General features: G+C 37.7%; 1 long non-coding RNA gene across 2 annotated transcripts in view; it reads right to left on the reverse strand.

The window, feature by feature from the left end:
* Positions 1-18,155, reverse strand: part of LOC124796226 — a 56,034-nt gene that overhangs the window by 27,252 nt on the left and 10,627 nt on the right. Inside the window, exon 4 of one of the 2 annotated variants that reach the window (XR_007016731.1) lies at positions 2,118-2,255. This is a non-coding gene — a long non-coding RNA (uncharacterized LOC124796226). Of the gene's footprint in view, positions 1-1,650; positions 2,256-18,155 lie in introns of those variants that run through there. The other variant, XR_007016730.1, reaches the window with a different exon arrangement.

An 18,155-nucleotide genomic window follows, 5' to 3' on the forward strand; every position in this document is an offset into this window, starting at 1 on the left:
AGTATGTTCTGTGAAATAATTTGCAAAAATGTAAGAAATAAAACAGATTAGAAACACATCAGACCTTTAAACGAAGCTTTAACAGCGAATTAGGTGCCGATTGAGAACTTAAGCTTTCAAGTTTAACGTAAAATCAAAGAATTCTGAAGAGAACTAAACGATAATTTTCAGGTGGATTATGTAGACTATGCAGTCTGGTCTTCAGTGGCCCTGACTTTTCTATCACTATCCAAGGAATAATGAAGTTCACCAACTGGCCCTGACTTTTCTATCACTATCCAAGGAATAATGAAGTTCACCAACTTTTCAGTGTCTCAGATTTTTCAACAGAAAATTTTTCAAATATCAGAAAAGAACACATGTGACAAGATCTAATGTATGAACATTCCAGCTGCTACAGTTCTTTGTTTATGATTTTAAATATTTAAATACACGATTTTCCAAAGCAATATCAACCACATCTTTGGTTCAGTGTTTGAATTGCTCTACATGATTTCAAGCATCATTCAAATTCACATAAAATGTTTCATGTGTTTTATTTATTGATTTTAGACAAATCATTTCACTAAACTTTTTTTATAATTTTTATTATGCTGTCAAATGCACGTGTCCAATGCTCCACCGGTACTAAACAATGATTACTGCAGTATGCCTAAGAAATTAAATAATAGGGGCTGCTGAACTCAGAACCTACTGATGACTCAGCCAAACCTAATGTATTTCCCTAGCTGCCCTGGTAACTGTCAAGAGGTGATCAAACTTTTACAGCTGCCAAACTCTCCAGAAGCCACTTATTACAAAAATGTGTTAAACTTTCTTAATGGTGCAAATGCCATCAGTGATCGGTTTATGGAGAAACAGACCAATGTTTTATCAAATGGTACGTTACCGGTAAAAGCATGAGGTTGCACTCAGGCAGGCATATGGAGACATAAGCAATATACGGAAATCATTCCCCCTTAGTGACACTGATGGTATCTTTGCACATAATAGTGAACAGCATCAATTGCTTTGAGATATTACCTCATTTCATCCACTCACGTTTTTAATATATAGCATGCTCTCCTGTGTTGTACCATCTCTCACTTTCCCCAGCAAATTTTGTGCAAGTTATTCAACACAAATGAGAATTTTTTTGCTGATCTGCTACATTTAAAATTGGATGCTGCAAGAAGCTTTATTCAATTGAAATTCTCTCACCAACTAGTGTCAGTATTACAATTTTAAGTACTTACCTAACAAGATGCTGCATCCACGAATGCATTACATCTCCAATTTTTACAACCAACACAAGCAGCATCTTGATGCTTTCAACATATCTGTCACCATATGTTTTTATCAAACTACAAAATAAAGTCTTGTTCAAGATCTAAGGTTTTACTAAGGGTAGTGTAGAGTACAAAAATCATGGCTTGTTTCCTTAAACGTAACTTTCCAACAGACACTACATTAAATGAAGTTTCTTTATTTCATTTGGTAACAGCAAAAAAGTATTTGCTATTATATTTTGATGTCATTCAGTTATCAAAGAATTTCACCAATAATTTAACACTAGCAACTAAACAGTGTTACAAATCACAAATTTTAAGGATTACTTTGTAATAACAGTGTCCCGACAATGAATGAGTGATTCACAAAAACTATGCAATAAAAGTCAGTTCACAAGTATGAAAGTCCATTCAAAATTTTTCAAATACAGCGGGAAAATTAGAAATAAAGACAATAAAAACTTGTCGAGGAAATTATCGAAATAAATATTTATTGTTGTTACATTAACAAATACTCCGGCTTTAAAGAAGTATAACTTCTATGCGCCGATTAAAATAACTGTGGTTGATGTTTCAGCAAGTTGAATGGAAGGGACCACTCATCTGCCAATTTCAGTTTTTTCTTGTGCTTTGTGCACTCACTGTGTTACCATTTTAGAGACATGAAGAACCTTAGAACCTTGTCAGGCAAAACACATTACAAAGTGCAGAGAATAAGGAGTCAAACAGGTTTACATTAAATGCATTGACACATGGCATGCTGTGTACCAGCCAGCAACATTGCCCTTGCAACGAACATTCAATCACAGAGTAAATTTTATCTGAGCTACAAGCTGCTGCTTTCATTACCTCATTCTTCTGAAATAGCCAATCAACAGGACCATGTGTGTTTCCTTATAGAATTCAATGAGCATCCACCAGTTTTCACAGAAATTATGGCTTCCTGCATTAGAATCCATGGGATCATTACAAAACCCTGCCTCTCACCTAGAATTTTGAGTTCAAATAGAAAAGTGCACCACAAAGTTATTTAATATATCTGGAACAGAATCAATAAATGTCAGGTGATGTATGTAAGTTCTTTAGTACAACTCAATGACTTAATGACACCAAATTATATCTCACCGGCAGTAACACGCAGAAGTCTCTGTCCAAGACATAAAAAAGGGGCATAACATAATAATGAGGTCTTTTGGGGTACAGCACTAGTTCAGCTGGATAAGGATGAAAACCCACATGCACAGGGACGAAGTATAACCTGCTGTTACAATGAGTTGGAGGTAGTACTCAATTGCGTGAGTACTCATTTAAAAAAAATGGACCGTAATACACTACATCTATATGTTAATGGCTCCTGAAGTGCTATATGAAGTTCCAAAATGGTTATAATTATCAGCTCCGTATAAAAATCATTGATCTGAAATATTCCCAATTCTAACAGTTCAGAACAAGAAAGTCGAAAGATGAAGGATCAGGCAAAATACTTACTACTTAGAGGTAACATCTTTTCACAATTTTTCGAGGTGGAAATTTTTCTTGCTTGAGAAAAAACCAAAATTTTCGAAACATTGTAGCAAGTAAATAATGCTGCTCTCTTTGAGAAAATATTCAAATCAAATCAACCAGTAGACAGTAGTTAGTAATACTGCCTAGTGAGTGTAGCAATCAGATCATTTCAAATGTCTATTTTTCCATTTCTTTACTATCACCCACACAAAACAATTGCTTTCACTTAAACCAATATAAATAGAAATGCCTGTATTAAAAAAAAATCAAGAAAATATATTCAATACCAGGAAAAGCAGTAGGCATTACTTTTACTGAGTGTAGTTGTGATGAGTTTTCCCTTTTAATTCTTTGACTTTCATCTTCCTTTAACCCCTGCGTTTTCAATTATAACTAGAGTGGAGATTGTTATCCATATCTCAGTGATACAGATCCACAATTATTTACATTGTCAACCACGAGTAAATAAGTAGTCTAGTCCATTCATGCACAGACATCTCACTGGCATTATCCACCAACAATCTGTGCTCCACATTTTTGATTGAGTTAGATAGCGTGCATTTAATTATTTTAAGAGTTAGACGGCTGCCAAAAATGGAGAATCTGCTCATAAGTTAGCCAATAAGTATGGTGTAAGTACTTCTACAATCAACAATATTAAGAATACCAATTCATTTTGAAGTGTGCCTGCAAACTTTATGGTGAACATGGGAATAACCATTGAAAAGTGGTGAAGAAATTGAGAAACCAACTTTTGATAGAAGTTTTCTATTGTTTTTTACAAAAACGATCACCAGAACAACCAATATCTGGTCCTTTGCTCTGTGAAAAGGCATTACAGTTAAAAAAATTGGTGGCAATGAATCTTTTGTTGCAACTTAAATAGTTTTAGAGATTTAAACCTTGTCATGGAATTCGCAAACTGGAATTACTTGGTGAAGAACATGTCAGCTGACGTAGAGGCAGTAAGTTGTTCTAAAGATGGTTTTAGAAAAGAAGTACTAATAAGGTTTGAGTACATTGTAAATCATTACTGTGAAAATCCTTAGCTTCTTAGCAAGAAAGGATATAAAGCAGAGAGCAAGTGACAATATTAGTTTGCACAAATGCAAGAGGGACCCATTAAATCCCTTTGCTCCTCATCAGCAAATCCAAAAACCTGAGATACACAAATCACAACAATGCACTTAATTTATAAAAAGAAAAAAACAGACATGGATGAAGTCCAAAATATTCATTGGCTTATTCATTCATTGGTATGAAAACTTATCCCTGAAGCACGAAAATTTTTAAAATGAAACAAGAGAAGGTCCTAATTTTACTAGATAATGCATCAATCCATTCTTCAGCTTAACTGTTATAGATAAGATTGATTATTTACAGTAAAATATTACCTCATATCCTTGCTACAACCAATGGATCAAACATTTTTAAACATTAAAATGACTATAGAAAACAGTTTTTATGTTGATTATTACTGTATTTACTCGAATCTAAGCCGCACTCAAATCTTAGCCACACCTGAAAAATGAGACTAAATCAAGGGAAAAAAATTTTCCCGAATCTAAGCCGCACCTGAAATTTGAGACTAATTTCAAGGAGAGATAAAAGTTTTAGGCCGCACTTCCAAATCGAAATAAAGTTGGTCCGTTGTAATATGAGACAATGTAGGTCGAATGAATGACGATACAGCTACGGTAGTTTGGTTCAAGTCTTAAGCTTAGCAGTTAAGCTTTACCAGGTAGCCATTGCTATGCGTCAGGCACTCCGTCCGGTTTGAATCGATTGCTTATTTTTCTTGATCTGATAAATGCCGTTCTCTTTGTTATAGGTGTTTACGTCACTCTAAGCTGAAAATGCATTACTGTACTGTGTCATGCATTGTCACATTCTGACAATGAGTGTTTACGGCCTGTCGCCGCTCGCGGCATGGCTTGCTTTTGTGAGAGGGGAATCGTCTTATTAGCGAAACAATGGCAAAAGACTGCTATTTGTTGTTACTTACATTGCTGCTTTCTTTGATAATGATCAACAAGAACCAAATAATAGACTGCGTATGATAGAAGATGTTCTGAACAAGAGTTTAGCGAAAATTTTTCTCCGTTTGAAAATCTTTGCAGACATCTCTTTAGTACATTACATTCTGCACAGAAATTAGTCATCTTAGATTTAAAAATCTAGTCAATTGCCGTGCTTCATTTCTGACTATCACTATTACGCATAAGAATAATACAAATATAAACATGACATGACATTCGTCCACATTTGCTGTTGTCTCACTAGTTCCGTAGTTTATTAGGCAGGCAGGATTTAAATGAGATAGCAGCAAACACGAAAGAATACATGGCAGAATGTTTATATTCGTATTATTCTTATGGTGACGAGAATACTGCATGTGATTCACAATTCATAAAAGTTCCTATTAGCAACCATCTCTTCTCATAGGTAGGAAGAAATTCAGAAAGTAGAGTTGGCCATATTGACAAACACGCCAAACAGTCTTGCCAGTCACATTTTCGTAGTACACTGAAATGCTGCTACATTCGAAGATGAACAATATGGAATTCATATTTACTTCGTTGGATAATTTATGAAAATGCAGTGGTCGAAATTCGGAGCGGAGAAAAAATCTCTTCTTCCACTTTTTTTTTAAATTTATTTACTGACGCAGAGGTTTTGGCGCCAGTATTTATCTTTGTGATGCCTGTGTAGCGCTACATACATTCGACGGCAGAAGTTAGTTTTGGCAGCACCTACCAACATTTTTCAGAACTTCTGTTTACTTTGCACTCGATTATAAGCCGCAAGCGGTTTTTTGGATTACAAAAACCAGAAAAAATGTGCAGCTTTGGTTCGAGTAAATATGGTATCTGTTTAAGAAAATTAAGAAGTCGTTTTATCATTTTTGAGTCAAATGATTTAAAGGAGTGTTGTTACATGGTTGTAGATGCAGGTATTTGATTAAAAATAAGACCAAACAATGCTCAAAACATAAATTCAATAACCAATATGGATGATTTGTTTTTGAGGATATAGATGAATTAATGACAAACATACAAATATGCCAGAAATGTGATGCCAATGATATGAAAGAGTGGCTAACTTGAGACCAAGGTTTTTGAAACATGTGAAATGATGGCATTGTTGAAGGCATATTGCAGCAAAGGACCAGCAATAAATGCAAGACAATGAAACAGAAGAAAATGTAGGTGCAGAAAACGATACAGGGCCAAGTCATTTTGAAGCATTTTAAACCCTGGAAATCACTTTCAGATTGTTTGACAAACAGTGTGATAAGTGAGTTTACTACAATTAAAATGAACTGATGATGCAGCAGCAATGTAGAGAAAAAATGTATACGTCAAATGACATTTCCAAATAAATTAAACTAAATTGAACTACGGCGACTGTCCTATGTGACTTTTTGGGCATTTCATAAGAAAGGTTGCTGTAAATTAGTAATTTTAAGAAAATATGTATGTATGTATGTATGTACAGAAGTGTGAGTCTAAATCTCCTAATAAATTCTCTTTTTGGTTTATTTTAACAAGTTTAATTTGTTTTTGTTGTTTTCAATAAACAACAAATATGTTCTAATCCTAGAAAGAATCAGAGCAATGTACCTGAAAATAATCATATGCACGCAGCATACGTTATCTTTCTAGAAGTAATTCTACAAAAATCTCTTTTCTTCATACAGGCAATTATCTAGATTTTCAGTTATCCAAATGACTTGTTACAACAATTAGTCAAGTTAATCAAGTCTCTATTGTACTTGATAAAGTAACTAGCAGGGCACAGTTTACACACAAATGCAATTAATAATGTGAAGATTAATATTTAAAGCTTGAATAAATGATTGTTAGCTGAAACACTGTAGTTCCTTTCATGAAACATGCTTCCAGGCCTGCAATTTTCTCTTAGTAGACATCAAATATGTATTAGATGTAGATATCCCACTCCAGATTTATCTCATGCCAGAAAATTTAAGACAGTCACTGGGAATCTAACCTTAGATATCTCAGGTTTTTTCAGTGTGATTAATGGTATTCTTTTAGGTGTTCAGCAGGGTTTTTTCCCCATTTTATACCCAAAAGGGAAAGAACTACTAAACACCAAAACTACTTAGCGTAACACCCAGAAGCATTAGCAACAAATGACAATGGACAAACCTATAAAGCACTATCTATTCAGTATAGAATTTTCCTAATTTCAGTCTAGGAAGGAACCACGTGACATGATTTCTTTTTTGTGCAGTGTACGGTATTACAGATCTGCAAGCACACACATTACAGGAGAGCGGAAGGCAGTTCATTCAGCTCAAAATGGTAAGAATGAAAAAGAAAGTAGATACACCTAAGGGCACAGAAGGGTGGCACAAAAACCTGTCATACTGCCAAGCTTCCTCTAGGCCCAGGAGAATTCCACTGGCTGTTGGCAGTCTGTGGAGATGGTTGTGTGAAACATTTTGGATCCATGCCATCAACCCATGTGATCATAATATAAAAGAGTATGCGACAACACAGGAGTCTGTGATCCAATGGCTACACTGAGTGAAGGTTACATGGGTCCCTGTCAACTGGCATCACTGTTGCCATTCATCACTTCAACTGCAGGCAAAAACCAATAGCTGTCTGTAGAATTACAACACAGACATTGTCAAAGATGTGTACAAAATCACATTACGTGACTGGTTGACGCAAGTGCGTGAAGCTTTCAGCCCCAGCCCAATGCTACTATCTAACACCTTCTTATGCCAACTCCGCTAGAGAATAGCAAAATATTTTGTGCACCATGTCATGACATAAGCAAGTTTATTTTATGCTTCACGAGTAAAGCACTCAGAACTTCTCGCTTACCATCAGTACAATGCACACAATATCAGAACACTAACAATGTTGCAAGTGTACACAATTTATCTGTTGCCACTGTCACAAGCTTATGACAAGTTATTCGGTATAAAGAATCACCTGTGTGAAGGAGTATTCTCTGTAGGCTGTGTGCATGATTGTATCTGTTTGTGAAGGTAGTAAAGTTTGTCTGGCAAATTACAGACAGCACAATTTGGTGCAATTACTATGCAAAAGGTAACAACTGTCTCAATAATAATGCCTACAGTGACTCAAACTTAGCACAAACGCACGCTATTGTCATTCACTTCATTTACCAGTACGAATTTCACAGGAGTACTAATCTGGTGAAAAGTCTGACAGCAATCAGCATTCTGTTGCCCATGACAAGATGAAACATTAACTGATGTTCCTAACAAACTAAATTCTCTACAGATAATGTCCCAGTTGTGCAGTGAACTAAAAGAAAAGCTAAAACATTACATACAACAAGACAAAAAATATTTACACATGTTGTCCTATAGAGCATTAAATGCATTGACAATATTGTAATTATAATGCAATATCCCTTCCAAAAATAATGAATATTTATTTACAGTCTAACATTCTAAATATATTTCCATTAACAGCAAGCAATGTCCTGGGGGAAAAAAGGAGACTTTCCAGCTTCTGCCTAATTTTGCTTCAAATTATAGAACACAGAGCTATTTCTACTTCTCTTCCATTTATAAAACACCTTTTATAAAGCAAACCTACACTGTTTATATTTCCTCCCAGGGCAATTCTAGAAGTCAGTCAAGGGGAGGGGGATTAGGGCAATGGAATATGGCTTAACGAAAGGAGAGTTGGGGTCCTCTACCGACAAATTGTTAAATTTGGTGTCGCTTAAAGTAGTTTTTGGTAATTGTTTTGGAGTTCGGGGTAAAAAATTTGTATTAATAAATAAGATACCTACTTATCAAGTTAAACGATATTTATTGGTTTAGGTAGTAAGCTTATTTGCCCCTCTTATTCTTTTGTTAAAATGTGTTTGGAATACATTGCAACCCATGTTGCTACATAATTATAAAAAAAAGAGATTGAATCTGTTGGAGTAATATATTCACTGATTTCTGAAGTCATTTTACCTACTTGTAATATGATACTCCTTACCTTCCCCATGAACTATGGACTTTGCCGTTGGTGGGGAGGCTTGCGTGCCTCAGCGGTACAGATGGCCGTACCGTAGGTGCAACCACAACGGAGGGGCATCTGTTGACAGGCCAGACAAACGTTTGGTTCCTGAAGAGGGGCAGCAGCATTTTCGGTAGTTGCAGGCGTAACAGTCGGGATGATTGACTGACCTGACCTTGCAACATTAACCAAAAAGGCCTTGCTGTGCTGGTACTGCGAATGGCTGAAAGCAAGGGCATGCAGCTTTACTGTATGGATAAATGATGGTGTCCTCTTGGGTAAAATATTCCGGATGTAAAATAGTCCCCCATTCGGATCTCTGGGCGGGGACTACTCAAGAGGACGTCTTTATCAGGAAAAAGAAAACGCGTTCTACGGACCGGAGTGTGGAATGTCAGATCCCTTAATCGGGCAGGTAGGTTAGAAAATTTAAAAAGGGAAATGGATAGGTTAAAGTTAGATATAGTGGGAATTAGTGAAGTTCGGTGGCAGGAGGAACAAGACTTCTGGTCAGGTGAATACAGGGTTATAAATACAAAATCAAATAGGGGTAATGCAGGAGTAGATTTAATAATGAGTAAAAAAATAGGAGTGCCGGTAAGCTACTACAAACAGCATTGTGAACCCATTATTGTGGCCAAGATAGACACGAAGCCCATGCCTACTACAGTAGTACAAGTTTATATGCCAACTAGCTCTGCAGATGACGAAGAAATTTATGATGAAATAAAAGAAATTATTCAGATTGTGAAGGGAGACGAAAATTTAATAGTCATGGGTGACTGGAATTCGAGTGTAGGAAAAGGGAGAGAAGGAAACATAGTAGGTGAATATGGATTGGGGCTAAGAAATGAAAGAGGAAGCCGCCTGGTAGAATTTTGCATAGAGCATAACAATCATAACTAACACTTGGTTTAAGAATCATGACAGAAGGTTGTATACATGAAAGAATCCTGGAGATACTAGAAGTTATCAGATACCGTATTTACTCGAATCTAAGCCGCACTCAAATCTAAGCCACACCTGAAAAATGAGACTTGAAATCAAGGGAAAAAAAATTTCCCGAATCTAAGCCGCACCTGAAATTTGAGGCTCGAAATTCAAAGGGAGAGAAAAGTTTTCGGGCGCACCTCCAAATCGAAACAAAGTTGGTTCGTTGTAATATGAGACAATTTAGGTCGAATGAATGACGATACAGCTACAGTAGTTTGGTTCGAGTCGTAAGCTTAGCAGTTAAGCTTTACCAGGTAGCCATTGCTATGTGTCAGGCGTACCCTTCCTTTTTCACGAGCTTCGTCTGGTTTGAATTGATTGCTTATTTTTCTTTGATCTGGTAAGTGCCGTTCTCTTTGTTATAGGTGTTTGAGTTATTCTAAGCTGAAAATGCATTACTGTACTGTGTCATGCATTGTTTGTTGCATTCTGATAATGAGTGTTTATGACCTGTCGCCGCTCGCGGCATGGCTTGTTTTTGTGCGCGCTACCGCTGCTTACAATAAAAAAAAAAAAGAGGAATCGTCTCATTAGCGAAACAATGGCAAGAGACTACTATTTGTTGTTACTTGCACTGATGCTTTCTTTGATAATGATCAACAAGCACCAAATAATAGACTGCGTATGATAGAAGATGTTCTGAACGAGAGTTTAGCGAAAAAATTTCTCCGTTTGAAAATCTTTGCAGCCGCCTCTTTAGTACGTTACATTCTGCACAGAAATTAGAGACATCTTAGATTTAAAAATCTACTCAATTGCCGTGCTTCATTTCTGACTGTATTACTATTAGGCATAAGAATAAGACGAATATAAACATGACACGATATGTATATTCTTCCGCGTTTGCTGTTGTCTCACTCTAGTTTCGTAGTTTATTAGGCAGACAGGATTTAAATGAGATAGCAACAGCAAAGAATACATGGCAAAATGTTTATATTCGTATTATTCTTATGGTGAAGAGAATACTGCATGTGATTAACAATTCATAAAAGTTCCTATTAGCAACCATCTCTTCTCGCAGGTAGGAAAAAATTCAGAACGTAGAGTTGGCCATATTGACAAACATCCCAAACAGTCTTGCCAGTCAGATTTTCGTAGTACATTGAAATGCTGCTATATTCGAAGATGAACAATACGGAATATGTATTTACTTTGTTGGATAATGTATGAAAATGCAGTGGTCGAAACTCGGGGCGGAGAAAAAAAGCTCGTCTTCCACTTTTTTTTAAATTTATTTACTGACGCGGAGGTTTTGGCGCCAGTATTTATCTTTGTGCCTGTAAAGCATGCCTGTGTAGTGCTACATATATTCGACAGCAGAAGTTAGTTGTGGCAGCACCTACCAACATTTTTCAGAACTTCCGCTTACTTTGCACTCGATTCTAAGCCGCAGGCAGTTTTTTGGATTACAAAAACCGGAAAAAAAGTGCAGCTTGGATTCGAGTAAATACAGTAGATTATATAATGGTAAGACAGATTTAGGAACCAGGTTTTAAATTGTAAGACATTTCCAGGGGCAGATGTGGACTGACCACAATCTATTGGTTATGAACTGTAGATTAAAACGGAAGAAACTGTAGAAAGGTGGGAATTTAAGGGGATGGGACCTGGATAAACTGACTAAACCAGAGGTTGTACAGAGTTTCAGGGAAAGCATAAGGGAACAATTGACAGGAATTGGGGAAAGAAATACAGTAGAAGAATGTGTAGCTTTGAGGAATGAAATAGTGAAGGCAGCAGAGGATCAAGTAGGTAAAAAGATTAGGGCTAGTAGAAACCCTTGGGTAACAGAAGAAATATTGAATTGAATTGATGAAAGGAGAAAATATAAAAATGCAGTAAATGAAGCAGGCAAAAAGGAATATAAACATCTCAAAAATGAGATCGACAGGAAATGCAAAATGGCTAAGCAGGGGTGGCTAGAGGACAAATGTAAGGATGTAGAGGCTTATCTCACTAAGGGTAAGATAGATCCTGCCTACAGGAAAATTAAAGAGACCTTTGGAGAAAAGAGCCACTTGTATGAATATCAAGACCTCAGATAGAAAGCCAGTTCTAACAAGGGAACCTCCCCATCGCACCCCCCTCAGATTTAGTTATAACTTGGCAAACTGAGTAGTCCATGGGCTACATAGGCAACATAAAGGAAAATGTGAGGTCAGAAGTGCCGTGGTCGCGTGGTAGCGTTAGCAGATGCAGAAGGAGAGGTCCTTGGTTCAAGTCTTCCTACGAGTGAAAATTTTACTTTCTTTATTTTTGCATAGTTATTATCTGTCTGCTCGTTCATTAAAGTCTCTGTTCACTGTAATAAGTTTAGTGTCTGTGTTTTGCGACCGCATCGCAAAACCGTGCGATTAGTAGACGAAAGGACGTGCCTCTTCAAACGGAACCGAAAACATTTGATCGCAAGGTCATAGGTCAACCGATTCCTCCACAGGAAAACACATCTGATATATTCTATACGACACTGGTGACGGCATGTGCGTCACATGACAGGAATATGTTGTCGACCTACCTAACTTGTACACTTGGCGAATGGGTAACAAGATTCTTCTACCTTGCCCGATTTAGGTTTTCTTGTGGATGTGATCTGATTTAGGTTTTCTTGTGGATGTGATAATCAGTCCCAAAAAAGTGATGAAAACATAAGAGTGCCACATAAACTGAAAATAAAAAATTAATGTTTTTACTCGTTGGAAGATTTGAACCAAGGACCTTTGGTTCCTCAGCTGCGCACGTTACCACGAGACCACGGCGCTAGTGCTGTCCTTGTGTCCTTCATGTTTCCTATCTACCCATGAACTAATCAGTTTGTATATTTTGCTTATTTTTTCACAGTTCCACCCAACTTCTTCCTGTTTTATCAATTGATCTGTGTTCAGTTTTTCAAGGCCTATCCACTGTGCCAACTTATAACTAAATCTGAGGGGGGTGCGATGGGGAGGTTCCCTTGTAAGCAAAGAAGGGAAAGCAGAAAAGTGGAAGTATATAGAGGGTCTATACAAGGGTGATGTACTTGAGGGCAATGTTATAGAAATAGAAGAGGATGTAGATGAAGATGAAATGGGAGATACGATACTGTGTGAAGAGTTTGACAGAGCACTGAAAGACCTGAGTCGAAACAAGGCCCCCGCAGTAGACAACATTCCATTGGAACTACTGACGGCCTTGGGAGAGCCAGTCCTGACAAAACTACCATCTGGTGAGCAAGATGTATGAAACAGGCGAAATACCATCAGACTTCAAGAAGAATATAATAATTCCAATCCCAAAGAAAGCTGGTGTTGACAGATGTGAAAATTACCGAACTATCAGTTTAATAAGTCATAGCTGCCAAATACTAACGCGAATTCTTTACAGACGAATTGAAAAACTGGTAGAAGCCGACCTCGGGGAAGATCAGTTTGGATTCTGTAGAAATGTTGGAACACGTGAGGCAATACCAACCTTACGACTTATCTTAGAAGAAAGATTAAGGAAAGGCAAACCTATGTTTCTAGCATTTGTGGACTTAGAGAAAGCTTTTGACAATGTTGACTGGAATACTCTCTTCAAATTCTAAAGGTGGCAGGGTTAAAATACAGGGAGCAAAAGGCTATTTACAATTTGTACAGAAACCAGATGGCAGTTACAAGAGTCGAGGGGCATGAAAGGGAAGCAGTGGTTGGGAAGGGAGTGAGACAGGGTTGTAGCCTGTCCCCGATGTTATTTAATCTGTATATTGAGCAAGCAGTAAAGGAAACAAAAAAAATCGGCATGGGAATTAAAATCCATGGAGACGAAATAAAAACTTTGAGGTTCGCCGATGACATTGCAATTCTGTCAGAGACAGCAAAGGACTTGGAAGAGCAGTTGAACGGAATGGGCAGTGTCTTGAAAGGAGGGTATAAGATGATCAACAAAAGCAAAACAAGGATAATGGAATGTAGTCTAATTAAGTCAGGTGATGCTGAGGGTATTAGATTAGGAAATGAGACACTTAAAGTAGTAAAGGACTTTTGCTATTTGGGGAGCAAAATAACTGATGATGGTTGAAGTAGAGAGGATATAAAATGTAGACTGGCAATGGCAAGGAACGCGTTTCTGAAGAAGAGAAATTTGTTAACATCAAGTATATATTTAAGTGTCAGGAAGTCTTCTCTGAAAGTATTTGTATGGAGTGTAGCCATGTATGGAAGTGAAACATGGACGATAACTAGTTTGGACAAGAAGAGAATAGAAGCTTTCGAAGTGTGGTGCTAAAGAAGAATGCTGAAGATTACATGGGTAGACCACATAACTAATGTGGAAGTATTGAATAGAATTGGGGAGAAGAGGAGTTTGAGGCACAACTTGACAAAAAGAAGGGACCGGTTAGTAGGACATAATCTGAGGCATCAAGGGATCACTAATTTAGCTATGGAGGGCATCGTGGAGGGTAAAAATCATAGAGGGAGACCAAGGGATGAATACACTAAGCAGATTCCGAAGGATGTGGGTTGCAGTAAGTACTGGGTGATGAAGCTTGCACAGGATATGGTAGCATGGAGAGCTGCATAAAACCAGTCTCAGGACTGAAGACCACAACAACAACAACAACATGATACTCCATGAAAGGGGGGGCGGGGGGGGGGGGGGAGAGTCTATAGCCCGCCCCCCACTCGCTACCACCCCTGTATTCCACCAACGACTGAACCAAGTTGCAGAGTAAATCACTTCACAGAATCAGACTGAACAGGACTGAACACATTAAGGTTTGTCAAAGCACTTGTCAAAACTGCAGCAATTAAATTGTGCCTCATATCTGACTTTTCTTAAAACTAAAACATTTTATTACTTTTACTGCAGATGCAAAACTGTCATTTCTGAGTGCATCAACAGCAAATCCAGTGTCAAATTTGAACCCATTATCAGCATTAACCAGTTTAATGCACTAGTAAAGGTGGTAAGTTTTCAAGGTGTGATCCACGAGTTTCCTAATAAATTTTAATATACGCTTACTAGTGTAGCTATTTTTTCAATACTGCATCCACTGTACTAACCATGCACATGTTTTTGCCTTATGTTTCAAATACTGTGAATTACATTTAAGACTATAGCAATCTATGTTACTGAACAGCTATCTCAGTTTATAGTTCACAGTGCCAGGTACAATTGCAGGCCTTTTAACTTCTGTGGGGAGGGGGGCAACAAATATTTGAGATGTCAATCTACTCATTAAGAGGCACAATATGTTAAAGCTTTCACACAGTAAGCCAAGTATTAAAGTTAGAAACTGTGGTATGTCTTAAGGCAGCAAAACTTTCCACACACAATATATTCATCCTTAAGAATGATAGCACTTAGCAATTTCCACAAACTTTACAGAGTTTCAGACCATTATGAAACTTGCATTATTGTATCAAAAACATGCTTCACTATTAAAATTTGCTGCCATGTAAGAGTTACATTACTCCATAAATAACTCATGTTCAATGTGAACAGACATGCTGTACAGTGGAATCTCATTAACCACATTTTCCCCACACAGTACATTTTTTGAAGCACATGTTCCTGCATTAAACATGTTAAATCAACTCATTTGTGTGTTCAAACTTTTAAGTATTCAGACTGTTTATCAGCTGCAATTCTTGCTGCCTCAAGTTGTGAGAGTGCTGTGGAAATATTCAAGGAGACAGTGCTATTCAGTGTCAGCAACTCTTCCAAATCCTACAGATCATTTGTTATGACAGAAAAGATGCACGGAAGTAAGTCAATTAGGCTGATAGCACCTCCAATAACTTCTGCAACAGCCAAACAAACTGAGTAGCATGTTATTCAGTCATTGGTTTTTGTTAGCATTTGACATTCGACTGACACGCAGCCCATGGTGTTTTGTAGGTTAAACAGTGTACTGGTTTGTAATACATAAGACATTGAGATAGTCTACAAACAACAACAAGATACTTTCCACACACGATGCATGCTAATAGCGCAGAAAAACTAAACATTCCTCAGTCAACATTGGCAAAGAAACAAAAAAATAATTGAAACATCATGTTTGGAAAGGAGGAAATGGCAAAATAAATGAACGCGTAAGTGTCCAGAAATGGAAAACATGCTACAAAAGTGGATTAATCAAGTTCATGCTTTGAACACACCAACTGATGGTATTGTTTGTGCTAAACCAAGCTATTTGGCACCAAAGTTGGGACTTGCAGATTACAAGGCATCCAATAGTTAGAACAAAAGATTCAAGAACTGAATTGAGTATATAAATATGTTAGAGGCAAGGCTGCAGGCGTGAACATTGACACTGTACAGTCTGGAAAAAACACTCTTCCAATCAATCTTCAGAAAGTATAGTCCCAATGATATTTTTAAGGCAGACGAAATGCACTTTTTTTTCCACCTTCTGCCTGACAAAACTAGTTCAGTGGAGAAGAATACTACAGTAGAAAATTTAGTAGAGGGCAACTTTTTTTATTATGTTGTAATGAAATCAGAACAGGAAAGTTGGTGCCACTATTACTTAAAGCATGAAGAGCCCACAATGCTTCAAATATATGTGGGCACTTCCTACCGTGTCACTATATGAAGCAAGTGCACAAGCAATACTGTATGGCATATTTTGACTTTTTGTAGAATTGAGTGGAATAATGTTGTATATGGCAGTCTGTATCACCTGCTGTAATAGTTAACCTGTTTACCTTCCGAGGGCAGCAATAAACAGCAAGGAGACTTACACAGTTATTGCACCTCTGCTGTATGTTGTAAGAATGGCAGATTGTAGTGAGGTACTGCTTACCATAAGTGGCTTGAAACAGGCAAATAATGCACAGAAAAGGAAAATTAACATCTGTAACTGGGAAGATATTACAAGGAAAAGGCTTTGTGAAGCTGGACTGGAAGATAGTGTAGATAGTGTCGGAAGTTCCATGCGGCTTTTCGCGGATGATGCTGTAGTATACAGAGAAGTTGCAGCATTAGAAAATTGCAGCGAAAAGCAGGAAGATCTGCAGCGGATAGGCACTTGGTGCAGGGAGTGGCAACTGACCCGTAACATAGACAAATGTAATATATTGCGAATACATAGAAAGAAGGATCCTTTATTGTATGATTATATGATAGCGGAACAAACACCGGTAGCAGTTACTTCTGTAAAATATCTGGGAGTATGCGAACGGAACGATTTGAAGTGGAATGATCATATAAAATTAATTGTTGGTAAGGCGGGTACCAGGTTGAGATTCATTGGGAGAGTGCTTAGAAAATGTAGTCCATCAACAAAGGAGGTGGCTTACAAAACACTCGTTCGACCTATACCTGAGTATTGCTCATCAGTGTGGGATCCGTACCAGATCGGTTTGACGGAGGAGACAGAGAAGATCCAAAGAAGAGCGGCGCGTTTCGTCACAGAGTTATTTGGTAACCGTGATAGCGTTACGGAGATGTTTAATAAACTCGAGTGGCAGACTCTGCAAGAGAGGCGCTCTGCATCGCGGTGTAGCTTGCTCGCCAGGTTTCGAGAGGGTGCGTTTCTGGATGAGGTACCGAAAATATTGCTTCCCCCTACTTATACCTCCAGAGGAGATCATGAATGTAAAATTACAGAGATTAGAGCGCGCACGGAGGCTTTCAGACAGTTGTTCTTCCCGCGAACCATACGCGACTGGAACAGGAAAGGGAGGTAATGACAGTGGCACGTAAAGTGCCCTCTGCCACACACCGTTGGGTGGCTTGCAGAGTATAAATGTAGATGTAGAACATAAATCAAGAGAAGGGAAGGTAGTTCTGCCATACAACCTCCAACACATAGTGAGCAGAATAATGCTGTATGTGTTTTGTAAAAAGGAGTACAGCTAGAAAGTATCAAATGTGCCCTGTACAGAGGCCTATGTGCCCCGTATAGTACATGGCACTAACATATGTTATGTGCATTTCCTCAAAACATTACAGTAAAAATGTAACATGAATACAACTAACTACAGTTCTGTCAGTATCAACAAACACAATCTGAACACTTATACAACTCAAAGAGAATGAAGTATTATAACCCAGCTGAACGTAAGACAGTAACACTCACAGTTTGATACAGGATCATGTATGCAATGGAGAAGCGTGCTCAAAAGAATGCTGCAAGGACATAAACCCAGAAATTAATTTAAAGCTGTACAAAGAATTTCATGCCTTACTGTACAATGAGCAGTCCATTTACTTGAAAAATCCATGGAAACGGGTGTGCTGGACAGACAAAAGAAAGGTAAGAGACACTTCACAGAAACAAGCTACTTTACAATACAACGTCCTGTCAAAAGAAGTTCACCAAAAGACATTGATTGACATACTTTGTATCACCCAGTGACAAATACAGACCCTTCAAAGTAAACTAAAAGGTGCAGTGACC

The sequence above is a fragment of the Schistocerca piceifrons genome, chromosome 1, assembly GCF_021461385.2.
Source record: "Schistocerca piceifrons isolate TAMUIC-IGC-003096 chromosome 1, iqSchPice1.1, whole genome shotgun sequence".
NCBI lineage: Eukaryota > Metazoa > Arthropoda > Insecta > Orthoptera > Acrididae > Schistocerca > Schistocerca piceifrons.